Raw genomic sequence first — 14,197 nt, 5'->3', positions numbered from 1 at the left:
AGAGGCGCTGACCAATACGGAGAGGGGATAGCGGTGAGCCAGCCAATGGGAGCGGGGAAGCCGGGTCAGGCCGTGGCGACGCCGGGCGGGGCTCAGCCGTTTCCGGCAGGGCAGGGCTGGACGGCACTGGATCGGACTGGACTGGACTGGACTGGGCCGGACTGGGCCGGGCCGGGCTGGGCTGTCTCGTCTCTGTGCGGGTGGGCATCGCGCTAAGCCGACAGCCGGCTGCTGAGGTGCGGTCTCCCGTTCCGAGCCGAGCTGTGGTGGCGAGGCGCGGTTCTGGGACGCCTTCTGTCAGCAGGCGCCGCTGAGGCGACGCCAAGGCCCAATGTTGGCGGGAATGTGCCGGGGCACGCAGTCACACGGTGGAACCAGCGCCACGGCAGACGGGCGAGTTCGCCAGGCAGGGGCGAGGCTGGATGTCAATGGGTGCCGTGCGGGCCAGGCAGGGCACCGCAGGAGAGTGGTCGCCAGGCCTTCATCTGGGGGAAAAACCGCCTCGAAACGTACTGCTGCTGTGACTTGCAAAGATGCAAGGCGCCTGTATCTTCCCTTAGTAAGCAGGTTTGAGTATTTCTAACATTAAGCACTGTCTCTTGTCTTTCCACCCATCCGTGAAAACCAAAGGACAGCACCGAAGTGCCATCTCCTACAAACACGCCTGTGTTTGTGGCAAACAGTTCCAGGATTGAATTTCTAATCAGTCCTGGGAGCATTCTTGTAGGTAGATGCCATAACCACAAGACTGTAGACTTGCAGGCCTTTTTGGCGGTCTCTGTAGCACATTTAATCTTGGATGTTCTTTGCTCAGTAGTAGCATTCCTTGAAGACGCTAAGTGTGTGCCATACAGATCACAGCCTGTCACACTCTGAGGTGGGGAATGTTGGCCAGTTGCCTCCCCGCCTTCACTGACAGCTACAGTTTGTAGAAAACAGTTACTATGTTAGTCAAGCTCTGAAATTGCCTAACTCCTTATGTTCTTAAGGGACAAAGAAAGAAACACTCGGTTTCTGGATAAGAATCAAGCACAGGCAAGACGTCACGAACTGCTCAGGTAGGGTAGTTCTAGACATGCACAGATACCCAGTCTAAAGGCAGAGGAACTTCAATACCAGCCCCTACGGAAACTTCATGGCACCATAGCTGAACACCTTCTGAGCAAGACTTCTGCTGCTGATTTATCGCCTGTCCATAGATTTGGATTTATGGTTAGATTCCATAAAAGAACTAGTGTGGTGAGTTAACCCTGGCTGGACACCAGGTGCCCACCAAAGCTGCTCTATCACTCCCCCCTCCTCAGCTGGACAGGGGAGAGAAAATACAACAAAGGGCTCATGGGTCGAGATAAGGACAGGGAGACATCACTCAACCAATTACTGTCATGGGCAAAACAGACTCAACTTGGGGAAAATTAACTTAATTTATTGCCAAGCAACCAGAGTAGGGTAATGAGAAATAAAACCAAATCTTAAAACACCTTCCCCCCACCCCTCCCTTCTTCCGGGACACAGCTTCATTCCCGGATTCTCTACCTACCCCCCCCGCCAGCGGTGCAGGGGGACGGGGAATGGGGGTTACAGTCAGTTCATCATACATCTCTGCCGCTCCTTCCTCCTCAGGGGCAGGACTCCTCACTCTTCCCCTGCTCCAGCATGGGGTCCCTCCCATGGGAGACAGTTCTCAATGAAATTCTCCAACGTGAGTCCTTCCCATGGGCTGCAGTTCTTCACAAACTGCTCCAGCATGGGTCCCTTCCACAGGCTGCAGTCCTTCAGGAACAGACTGCTACAGCATGGGTCCCCCATGGGGTCACAAGTCCTGCCAGAAAACCTGCTCCAGCGTGGGGTCCTCTCTCCACAGGGCCACAGGTCCTGCCAGGAGCCTGCTCCAGCGCGGGCTTCCCACGGGGTCACAGCCTACTTCGGGCACCCACCTGCTCCGCCGTGGGGTCCTCTCTCCCCGGGCTGCAGGTGGAGATCTGCTCCCCCGTGGACCTCCCTGGGCTGCAGGGGGACAGCCTGCCTCACCAGGGTCTTCCCCATGGGCTGCAGGGGAATCTCTGCTCCGGCGCCTGGAGCACCTCCTCCCTCTCCCTGCAGGGTTGTTTCTCTCACATGTTCTCACTCTTCTCTCTGGCTGCCATTTCTGTCTGTCTCACAACTTTTTTTCCCTTCTTAAATCTGTTATCCCAGAGGCACTACCACTATTGCTGATGGGCTCAGCCTTGGCTGGTAGCGGGTCTGTCTTGGAGCTGGCTGGCCTTGGCTCTGTCGGACACAGGGGAAGCTTCTGGCAGCTTCTCACAGAAGCCACCCCTGTAGCCCCCGAACTACCAAAACCTTGCCACACAAACCCAATACAATTACAAATGACGTTTCACATGTTGTCTTGGAGGCATCACTCTGACTGCCTTTCAGCTCACATTCCAGCATTTCCGTCTGGTTTGTTTTGATTTTTCCTGTGAACAGGACAGATGGATAGATGGCCTTTCATTTAGAGATACCATTAACAGAACAAAATTTCAAACTGACAGTTAATATCTTACAAGGGAGGTGTCTTAGAGGGGTTCTGCTGTGCAGAGCTTGATGAAGGGAGAGTAAGAGGTAGGAAGTGGTTTGAGTAGCAAAGAGCATTAAGAAGTTTAAAGCAGAGCTCGATGAAGGGAGAGTAAGAGGTAGGAAGTGGTTTGAGTAGCAGAGAGCATTAAGAAGTTTAAAAAAAAAGTGTGCCTTTAACTGTAGAAAAATACAACATAAGAACATTAATGTTAATATTGTGTTATTCATTAATACATTAAAAATGTAATATGCATTAACACAAGAACATTAATAATGATTAATACACACTCTCAGACAGGACTGAAAAGTAGAGAGATTACTTTTTGTCTGGAGTCACTGTTTAGCATGAAAACATGGTAAATGGAGATTGAGCTTTGCAGAAATACTAAGAATACCCTTTGCTATATTGATCACTTGCTAGTTTCATTGTACCAGATGAAAAAAATCTGTCAAATTCTTCTTCTATTATTCTCCTCATGTAACCAAATACAAGCTACACAAATCTATCAAAAATACTCTTAACTGCCGAGATGGACAAACAAACCAGCATCTCGTATGAAGACAACAGAGTTAACAACCAACCCTCCTGCAAGTGAAACTCTTGGAATGGAAGCTTCTGCCCTAAAAGACAGAGATGGGGTCTGTATCTGGGGCACAGCTCAGAGGACACTGACATACACCAAGGAGCAGATGTACACAGTGATGTTCAAGCTACACAGCAGAAGGATACCAGAAAATTGTCCCTGTAGATAATGGAGAAAAGAAAATAGATTTTTTTCCCCAGTAATAATTATTGAGAAGTTCTGTATAGGCACTTTAGAATGTGACTGTCAGAAACAACTATAGTTCCTGTCTTGCACAGACAAACACAGCACTTCGCCTGGAGCGATGTTGGTGAGCACCATGTCTGACAACAAGTCCTGGTGGATAATGACAGGTAAAAAAGCAGCCAAAAAGGACAAGAGAGACAAAAGAAACTCTTTTCACAAAACAGACAAGGGAGACACCTCCCAAGCCTTTAACCAAAAACATTTTCAGGATCAGGTCTTTTATGTCACCTGTATCATCCTTCCTCTCGCTCCCCTCCAGACTTAGCCTGTACCTTCAAAGCAGCTATTTGTTTTGAAAATAAAACACCCTCATTTTTGTAATAGTATGCATTTCACTGAAACCTCAGAACTTTTCCTCCACCCCACATAAAGAGAAGCATGCCTGAAGTGACATATACATGCCTTTGAGACTTGATTTAATTTATGCATCTCCTGAAGTCTGCTGACTGTTTCCAGACACTCTACTAACAAGGGAAAAGCATTTGCTTGCCACCACTGGGAAGTCTCTCATTTCACCTGAAAAGGCAATGAGCTGCAAATAAGTGACAGATTTTTGCTATCTACTAAGATAAAGGGAAATGCAATTCCCACCAAACTGGAGGAAAATATCTTAATCGTCCAGCAAGTTAAACAAGAAGATGGTACACCACAGGATGAAGTAAACATTGAACAAACCTGGGATTTGACCCCAGCCTAGAAGGCATAGACTCTTGAGACACGCCTTTCCTCAGTTTTCAGCTTTGCCAGCAAATTAAGACTTTTTTCCCCCCACCTTTCATATCTAGCTTGCCTCTTTTTAAGCTTCCTGCTCACTTGTTTGAACATTTAAGACTTCCAGTTCACCCTTCTCAGTTATAGAGCTATCCTTGTTCCTGGTGTCCCTGAAGAATCCCTCTTGGAAGTCTGCTCCTGCCCTGGAGTCATAGCTCTTCAGAAAACATTTGTCTAAGTGATCCACTTATGTGCAGAGTGAACAACAGCCTGGGTTTTATCTGAATTGGGAGGTATATACCTCCCAGTCCTAACTAATCTGCTGTTGTTCACTTGACCCTTCTTTCTTAAAAGGCCTATTTCAGGAAAGTGGGTTGGCTTCAGCTCACTTCAGAGAAGACAGATGGCTTTGTAGTAAAAATGTAATACATGTATGCTAAATATATAAGTAGGATGTTGTATCTGCATTTAGTTTTGCTATCTCAAGCATGATGGGAAGAGTGCTATGATGGACGGCTTCCAAATGTTTCTGTACAGCATAAGGTGATGATTAATGATATAGGAAACCGCTCTTTTAGGAAGGAGTTATTAGGTTTCCTACATGAAGGAAGAAATAACCCTTGAGTTCTTTTCTCCCTTAGATCTGTTTTTCTTTTTTCTTTCTTTTGGTTTGAGCTCTGGGTAGGAGGCTTTTTCTGCTAGTTTTACAGGTTTGGAAAAAATCTTTATTTGGGACATTCAACTACTACTCCGTTCTGTTGCTGGTTTCCTAAGCCTTGTATCTTGTCTTCTCAAGTCCAGCCACGGGCGCAGAAGGAGATCTGGAAGTTGATGTCCAGGACAACCTAACTTTTGCCACTCTGTTGACTGTAATGCCTATTAAAAAAAGCTTCTTAGCTGTTGATAAGATGCTAACTAGTACTGCCCCCCATTTCCCTAGGTGCCTTCCTGTATTGCTGTCTAGGTCCCTTGTTTTAAAACAAGCAGTTTGTGAAAAGCACGTGCTATCTTTTGTTCTGCACTTGCCCCTGTACATTACACAGCGTATGCTCCTCTTGTAGCGCCATGACAAAACCAAACCCGTCACAGGGCTAGAGTGACAACAGGCCACTTGCCGTTCTTTTCTCGTGAAAAAGCAACTGCATCCATACAAGGCTTGTTAATTTTCAGGTCAGAGCTACCCTGTATCAAGGAAAAAGCCCCTGTCTTTCCTTATTGCAGTATTTTGCATTTCTTCAGGAAAAAATCGGTCATCTCTTGTATTGCCCCCTGCTGATAGAGAGTGAGCTGCTCCAGAGAGTAAGAAAGTTGCCAAGTGTTTTCCCAGGGAAATCTGAAATGTGGATCCTTGTGCTCTGGCTGGATGTTTTTTTCCTTCATACTTATAGCTAAACCAGTAGAATTATGTTAGGATGAAGTAATTTTGGTAGGAAGAATGAGCCTTAAAAAAATGTTTAGGTGGGAACTGAATAGCTGAGGACTGTAGTTGTGACTTGGCTAAGATGGCTGAGAAAACTGAAACTGGACCAACTATAAAGAGAATTCAAAGCATCAAACTGTGCCATTTGGTCAGGTTGTGTTCAGGCTTCCTTCCAGGCAACTCTGTTCTACCTCTTGTCCATCTTCTTTTCCCTGTTCTGTCTCCCCCCTTTCCTCTCCTTAAAGCCATTTAGCTATTCATTTTGCTCCCTTCCTTTCTTCTTTTGGTGGCTTTGAAGAAGGGAATAGGCTAAAATTATGGGAAGTTCTCAACCAGTTAGGGTGGTTATCTTGTAGAATGACCTCCAGTGATGAAAAAGATGCTAGTAAATAGGTAAAACACGCTATTTTTGTCAGTGCTAGTACAGGTGCAAGTAAGACATGACTGCACAGAAGGAGGTAGAAAGGGGAAAGAAGACGAAAGAGAGCAGCAGGCATACTTGTAGCTGGGAAGCACATGAAAAGAAAATGTACTATTTTCAGCCTTCATTCTGAGGCACATGTTCTTCTGGCCTTTTTGCAGACCTCTTCTGAGGCAGCCAGATAATCTGCAGGAAGAGAGAAAATAATTAGGCAAAGGCCTCTTTTGGCTTTCACAATCTGCTACAATGAATAAGAATTTTAGGTGAAGGTTTCTTCTAAGTGTTAATCAGCAAAGGAATTAATCACATTTCAATTATGAGTTGTAAGCTTCAAAGCGAACAGCCTACTTGCAGCATGTAGTGGTTAGCTTTGATTCACTGTTTCTGTCATGCTACTGCCTGCGGACGCAGTAGAAAAAGTCCAGATTCGGTATCTTCCAGCCATTCTACATTAAAAGATAAGGAATTCCCAGCGGAGTTTCAGGAAAGTTTCCTCTCCCTTGGCAGTCCACGGTGGTCCCCTCGGAGAACAGCTAGGATGCGACACAACTCAGCTTTGCAAGTATCAGCATTAGATTAGCAGCTGGGAGACGCAGGGCTGAGAGCTAACCGTGGAAGGGGGGTGGTGGTGGTAGCAGCGCAGCCGCCCGCCCCCGTTCTTCGCAGCCTGACGGGGCCCGCAGCCGTACCGGCGGTTTTGTTCGTGCGGTGGGTCCCCGTTCGTCACCGCACCTGGGGGCAAATGCAGCACCAGCAAGGCCGTCGGCACGGACCGGTAAGCTCGCGTACCGATCTACCAGGGCTGACGGGAGCCGCCGGCGGCTCCGACCGCCGTGCGGGAGGCTCGGCCGGCGGCGAGGAGCTGCCGCCCGCCGCCCGCCGCCCGGCCCGTCGCCATAGCGGCGAGCGGGGGCCGCTTCCGCCCGCCGCCGGATGTCGCCGCGAGGGCTCCTCACCGGAGAGGCGCGTCGCTGCCGGAGCGCGGCGCCGGGCTCGTCGCTGCCCCTCCCGCCCTCGCCCTCCTCCTCCTCCTTCTTCTCCTCCTCCTCCTTCCCCCCGCCGTCTGCGGTCCTGCCCCTTCCCGCCCGCCGCCCGGCTGTGGCTGACAGGTGAGTGCGGGGGGCCGCGGCGCGGCGCGCCCCCCCCTCCCCGCTCCCCTCCCTCAGCGGGGCGCAGACCCTCCGCCATCTTCCCGCCCGGCGAGCCCTCCGCCGCCGGCAGCGGCTCCCCCGAGGGGCTGCGGGCGCGGCCCGGCGCGGGGGGGAGCCGCGGGGGAAGGAAGGAAGGGCCGGGCAGGGCAGGGCAGGGCCGGGCCGGGGCGGGCCGGGGGTCGCAGCCCGTCGGCGCGGGCAGCGGGTGGTACCTGCGCGGTGCCGCCGCCTCGCCAGGCCCGTGGCGTCAAGCGGGGCTCCTGCCGCGGCACCCCCTCCCAGCCCGTCCTGTTCCGGCTTATTTCCGCGTGAAATGACTTGCACATTCTTTCTTACAAACCTAAATAACCGTAAATAAGCCCTTCTTCATCGTCTCCTGTGTGTTGGGTTTGGTTTGGGTTTTTTTTTTCAAGATTTTTTTTTTTTTTTTAACACTTCCATCCCGAGGCTGTAGGGGTGGTTCCAGGTCTGCAGATAGTGAAACCGAGGGTGCCTGCAGAGTAGGGTCTGCTCACTAACTTTGTCTGTGTGCTACTGTGTATCCTAAGGACAAGCCAACTGTAGTACCTCAGTAGTTTACGGACTGAGTTCAGATCCTCTGACATACATACGAATGGGGCAAAAATGAAACGCCCAGATTCCCTGAAGTGGGGCACAGCTACATGAGGAAGAAAGGCACTGTTTGTGGTGGGATGGGGTAGATCTGGCCTTTGGCAGCAGGAGGATGACTCGGAACCATCTGAGATGGGTAAAAGTTATGTCTTTACAGAGCCGTTTACAGTATTTTTCTCTTTTCCTGAGCTAAAACCGGTGAAAACAAATTTGAGGGAAGAGTTAATGTGCTTAATGCATTCGGCGGTTCACTAGATGTTAGGTCCCAGTTGTAGAATGAAATAAAATAAAAAGATTGTGCTTATGCAAAGATGAGGAAAACTTTTTCAGGTTAAGTCTTGAACCATTGTTCAAGGACATCTTGGTGTTTGCGAGAAAAGAGAAACTTCTACGTGTGGTTTTATCCCTCTTGTTACATCTTCCAGCTTGTCAAAGGTTGTTTCATTATAGCGTTTTAAAGTATGCTTTCTATAACAGTAATTCATGGAAGATCTATGTAAAGAACTGGTGGAGCAGCTTTTTAGAAGTGATTCAGTGTCATTGAGTACACCTTGAAATTATACAAACGTCTATTGTTCAGGCACCCATTTTGCAACATTGCAGCAGTATCATTCTCCTTAAGCAAATTTCTGAAACTGTTTTCCAAGCAGACCTGCTGTTGGCGTTTCTTATGTGATATTTTTGAAAGTGAGCTGGTAACCTCAAGACTCCTCCAAGTATGTTTTCTAATGAGTAGTTTACATTAGATAAGATCTTGTGTGTCCATGTGTCAGCCCTAATGTGTCTTGTTATAATAACTTTAAATGTAGCTTTGTGTGTTGTGGACTTGGGCAATTATTTTAGGAAAAGATGCCTGCACCCAACATTAGAATTTAAGGCAGAGGCCACTGTAATGTGTTGTGGGTTGGTTTTTTTTTTTTTAATGCCAGTTGTTTATGTGTACATTTGTCCCTAAACTAGCTTTAACATACTAAATCTAAAGGTAACTCTTTCCTGAGATGAAACTGTCTCTTTAATGTAGACATGCTCTTCCACCATCTTTCTTTTAAATTTGGGACTTGTTTAAAGGATGCAGTCTCTTGTATGGACTGAAATGCTTGAGAGTGTTGGTACAGTCATGGGAGAAATATTGTTAGTGTGGTGATACAGTCTTAAAAGAAGAGCTCAATTCTACAATATCCAGAAATTACAAGCCAGAACTAGTATGTGTCAAGTAAGGAAAAGTTAAGTGGTATTGCATTTTACAAGTTTGAGAAGAGATTGGGATCATTTCATGTCATGGAATTTTTAAGTCTTAGAGCTAAGACGAGTAGCTTGTCTTGTGAGGTGAAGGCCAGGGTGAGGGGCTTGTTCTGGAGGCCACCACTTCAAACCTCTGTGGGGAGAGTTTGTTAGTACTCTACGCATGACCACTGAGGAATGAGCAGGAATCGGGATGGTCTCCTTGCAAGCCAGAATGATCTGTTATTTTCTCATCCTTGAGTAATACTTACTGACTATTCTGAGACTGTCTTAGTGTTTCAAGATGGTAGGACTGGGTACTTGCAGTGCTGTTACATGTACTGTTGGAAGATTTGGTAGTTCTCTGTGGTAGGCCATATGAGGAAATGCTTCAAGAATGTGCTGTATAAAGGTTATTTGTTGGTGCTTCAGAAAAGCTTGCTAAACGTATTATAGTTAGTGTCAAAGTTACTTGCTTTTGTTGATGTCTTAAGCAGCAGAAGATTGTAATTTATTAGCAAGTAATATATTCTCGAATGAAGAGCAATGATATTAGAGGTCACTCTGCTTGCATAAAAACATAATAGCAATATATCTAGTACATCGGTAATAAGTACCTAAATATTGTTTGTTTAGAGACTAGCAAATAAGATTCTGGCCTCTGTATGTGGTGCAGTGCTTCCTTAAACAAATACCTGGTTAAACCACCTTTGCTCTTGAACTTCCTTAGGATTCCTCACCCTCAGGTCTTGTATTTGCATACCTGTGCATGCATGTAGACTACTTCTAGGCTATTAGGGATTTGCTAATAGAGGAATTGGGGCTAAAATATCTGTGAAACAGCTAAGGAGATAAAGTAGCTTTCAAACATATTTTAGGATTTAACCAGCAGTACGTAATTTAGCAGGAGCTGATGCTGTCTGTTGAACTCTTCAATAAAGTTTGCTAATCAATACCTATTAATAAAACAAGGTATATTATATACTCATTGGTGACTAACTAGTGTTAAATGTAAGATGTATCGTACCCTGTATCATTTAAACTAGTTGAAACAGTGAGCACAGTCGGTGAGCATAGGTGGCACAGATCCTAAAGGAAAGTTGTATGCTTTCAGGACACCAGCAATTTCACTTAGCAGGTCTTGGTCTGACGATTATTAGTGGACCCAGGCAGGTTTCTTCTATATTCTAAATAAAAAAAATAAAACTCATCTAAGCTTGATTATTATTGTTAATATTAGTTAAAATAAGTCTGTATGGTTGAGAGTATCATTTCTTGCTTTAGTAGACTGTTTGACAGGCTAGGCCTGCACTGCATTTTGGTGTGATTGCAGCATTTGCTGACGTAGTTGAATTAGCAAGATCAAAGCTTGCTAGCAGCAAAACTGGGCAGGCTTATGCTTGGATGTTGGTGTTAGAAGCTTGCTCAGAGTAGGTACTTACTAATGTGTTAAAGCTTTTATCATTGATTTCCAGCTGTATAACATACTTAAAATTCATTAATGCAGCTTCTTTACTATGCTTTCTGTCGAAGGGAGAAATGGGGTGGATGCTTTCCCGTTTTACATTTCAAGGAACATCCAGTTTTGTTTGAAAGTATGCTGCACTAAATTTAGAAAAAAAAATTAATGTTGTAATGCTTGAGTGGATTTCATAAGGTTTAAGCACACTTATCAGTGGTTCTAGCATCATCTGTGATGATCTGGGATGGTTTTGCTTCCTAAATATTTATCTTCAGCAAAACAACTAGTCTTACAAAGAAGTCTGTTTAGCCTGATCTTTCTCAGGTGTGCTGTATTCTTGGAGCTTGTGTTGGCACTTGAATGTACAGCATCCTTGAAACAAATTGTTCACTGAAGACCTCAAAATGGAAGTTTTAGTCCTTTAAATGTGATTTCTTTGCATATTAATAAAGATTGTAGTGGCGTATGTTGATCCCTAAATTCCCTTACCTCATGAGTAATTCTGTCAGACTGTTACATGTAGTTAAGAACTTAATAACTGTAATCATTCTCCTCTCTTTCCTCTTTCCCTCCCTGCTTTGTGGAAAAAAAAAAGGTTCATTGGCATATTTGTGTTTTAAGGTTTTAATGTTGCACAGAACAATAATTACTACTGTAAAAAGCCTTTGTTTCTTATGTAGTATATGCTGAAATTTTGTTCTAAACCATGTTTGAAAATGAGAGACCTGAGACTGTTTAGGAGATTTAAAAGCACACACAAATACAGTAAAATTGTTTCTGTGGTGTTTTGTTTTGTTTTTTTTGTTTTGACCCAATCCTTTAAATAGTATTACTATTGCTAAATGCTAAACAAAATGGAGCAGGGAGATCTTGGGTAAGAGATGTTGCTGAAACTTCCTGATGCTTTGCCTTTACAGACTTGTCTGTTGTCTTGAATGAACAAAAAAGGAAATGCAATACTGTAGCCATTCTGTCTGTGCTCTGACACTTCTTAAAACATTTTCTCCCTGGCTTCAGCAGCATGCATACCCCAGGAATTCCTTCCTTGCAGCAGTCTGCTTGTTCCATGTTCAGGAGTAGAAGAAGTAGGCAAGTAGAATTAGTTGATTGCTGCAGTGAATTTTTAAGTCTACTAAGACCAGTGTGTGCACTTCTGTTTGGTGCCATTTCTCTGTTGTGGCTGAATAAAACAGTAATTGGTTACACATCTGCTCTTTACTGTTACTCTGATGAAATATTTCCTGTGACTGAATACATGGTAACATATGTTACAGAAAGGTAGGTGGCAGAACTTTAATTTAACACACTGTAAAATATGCTGTGAGTTTAATTAAACAGCATAACTGAAATACTGAAGTATCTTTGCATTCAGAAAGTAGTAATCACCTGTGGTCTAGATGTTTTCTAGGACATCTTTTTCTTCCCTACCTCTGCTGATTGACTTTGTCAGAAATTCATTTGGTACTGTTCTCTTGAGGCTTTGACAGATCATTGTGTGAAGAACACTATGCAAATGCAGCATTTTCAAAGCGATTGAGCTGAATAGCTTAATATGTCTCATAAGCTCACTTTTTAATAATGCAGTACTTGTGAACTGCCACCCTTAATGAGTATAGTTTTGTAATACAACACTCTTCCCCCTTTTCTGTTTTGTTTTTTTTTGTTTATTTGTTTGGGTTTTTTTCTTTTTTTCTTAGAAAGTACTTTTGTTCAGCTTTTTTTTTTACTCTTGATTGCTAATTTTTAGCTTTTGTGAATTCAGCTTCATTTGGTTCAGGAAACAAGATGCCCCTACTTCTTAGTGATTTTTCATCCTACTTGTAGTATTACTAAGTAGAAGGAAAGTGAATTTAGTGAATTTATCTCTTCAGAACCCATTTGTAACACTCAAAAGTTATGATTAATTTTTATGATTAACAATATATATAATGGGTCATTTTGAATCCTTTTTTTCTTTCTTTGTTTGACTGGGATTTGGTTCATAGCCTTGACTTGTGTTGCTGTTTTCCCTCACCCCCCTTTCCTGTTGTCTGGTGTGTTCTAACTACAAAAGTTTCAAAAATGTGAAAGACTTTGACTGGTTTGTATACTACTGACTGTTTCACTAATCAATATTTAATATGGTTTTCATAGGATATGTAACATGACACTGATATTCTGGACAGGTAATTTTCATTGTTTGAAAACCTTACATAATAAGGGGAATCAGGTAACTGCTAGAAATGAGCACCTTATTTGTTTATTTTTTTAGCATCCTATTGCCAAGGATCTGTTTTTTGAAATCTACTCTTGAAAAACCTATAGCTTCTTACTGTTGCAATTATCATGAAAATAGTTCTGAAATTGTCAAAATGAAGTTAATATTTAAAGGGACACTGTCACTTTTAAAAACTGGATTTACATCCTGATTCTAAAAACTCTTTAATTATTGCTCCCTTATGGAAAGGTTATAAGGCTATTTGGTGGAACTCAGGACAATATTAAAGGCAGTGAAGCTAGTCCCCTTCCTATCCTCTGTATGCACATGCCTGCTTGTTGCCTCTTTGGTTGCAGCTTTGCTATGGCTGTGTGCACCCTCTTGCAGAGCCTGGGGAAGAGTGTGCATGCTTGCTCTCTCCAGAACAGTGCATGAGTGATGTGGTCATGCTGGTGCATGAGGAGAGTGCAATTACTGTCAGTGACACTGGCTGCAGGTGAAGTGCTGCTAGCAAATAGATTCAATAATGGAGGTGTTTCTTACCTAACCTCTTCTGTTTGCTTATGAGCTGTGAAAGTAGAAACTTTTGTGTAGTTAATGTGAGAATTTCACTACGTAAAAATGTACTGTCATGCATTTGACTGTGTCCCTTTAAATTCTACATGCTAGAATGTATAGCTGCCAAATCTGTATGTACTGATACTGAGTGGTGCAGTTGATTTGCTTGAGGGAAGGGATGCCATCCAGAGGGACCTTGACAGGCTTGAGGAGCGGGCCCATGCGAACCTCATGAAGTTCAACAAGGCCAAGTGCAAGGTCTTGCACATGGGCCGGGGCAATCCCCAGTACCAATACAGATGGGAGGACGAATGGATTGCGAGCAGCCCTGCCGAGAAGGACTTGGGGATACTGGGGGATGAAAAATCAGATACAAGGCAACAATGTGCACTTGCAGCCCAGAAAGCCAATTGCATCCAGTCATAGCCAGCGGTACAAGAAAGACATGGACCTTTTGGAGAGGGTCCGGAGGAGGGCCATGAAAGTGATCAGAGGGCTGGAACACCTCTCCTATGAAGACAGACTGAGAGAGGTGGGATTGTTTAGCCTGGAAAAGAGCCTGGTCTCTCTGGGGAGACCTTACTGTGGCCTTTCAATACTTGAAGGGGGCTTATAAGAAAGACGGGGACAGACTTTTTAGCAGGGCCTGTTGCAATAGGACAAGGGGTAATGGTTTTAAACTAAAAGAGGGTAGATTCAGACTAGTTGTAAGGAAGAAATTTTTTACAGTGAGGGTGGTGAAACACTGGAACAGGTTGCCCAGAGAGGCTGTAGATGCCCCATCCCTGGAAACATTCAAGGTCTGGTTGGACGGGGGGTCTGAGCAACCTGATCTAGTTGAAGATGTCCCTGCTCACTGCAGGGGGGTTGGACTAGATGACCTTTAAAGGTCCCTTCCAACCCAAACCATTCTATGATTTTATGAAGCAATCCAGAAAAGGGTATTTCTTGGTGAAGCCCTCTAAAATGAAGTAGTTTGGGAGCAGAGGGCAAATGGAAGTTAACATGGTTAAAACAATGCCTGGTAAGGCATAAACCATATTAACATCTCA

General features: G+C 44.7%; 1 protein-coding gene across 2 annotated transcripts in view; it reads left to right on the top strand.

Annotated features, from left to right (window-relative positions):
* Positions 1-6,917: 6,917 nt before the first annotated feature.
* The window catches only part of WDR37 (WD repeat domain 37), a 48,847-nt gene continuing 41,567 nt past the window's right edge, over positions 6,918-14,197 (top strand). The window contains exons 1-2 of one of the 2 annotated variants that reach the window (XM_069778154.1): positions 6,937-7,053; positions 12,524-12,555. The gene's annotated coding sequence lies outside the window, so the exon portion shown is untranslated. Of the gene's footprint in view, positions 7,054-12,523; positions 12,556-14,197 lie in introns of both variants that reach the window. The other variant, XM_069778155.1, reaches the window with a different exon arrangement.

This window comes from Haliaeetus albicilla, chromosome 2, assembly GCF_947461875.1.
Source record: "Haliaeetus albicilla chromosome 2, bHalAlb1.1, whole genome shotgun sequence".
Taxonomy (NCBI): Eukaryota; Metazoa; Chordata; class Aves; order Accipitriformes; family Accipitridae; genus Haliaeetus; species Haliaeetus albicilla.
This window is presented reverse-complemented; position numbering and strand designations above follow the sequence as displayed.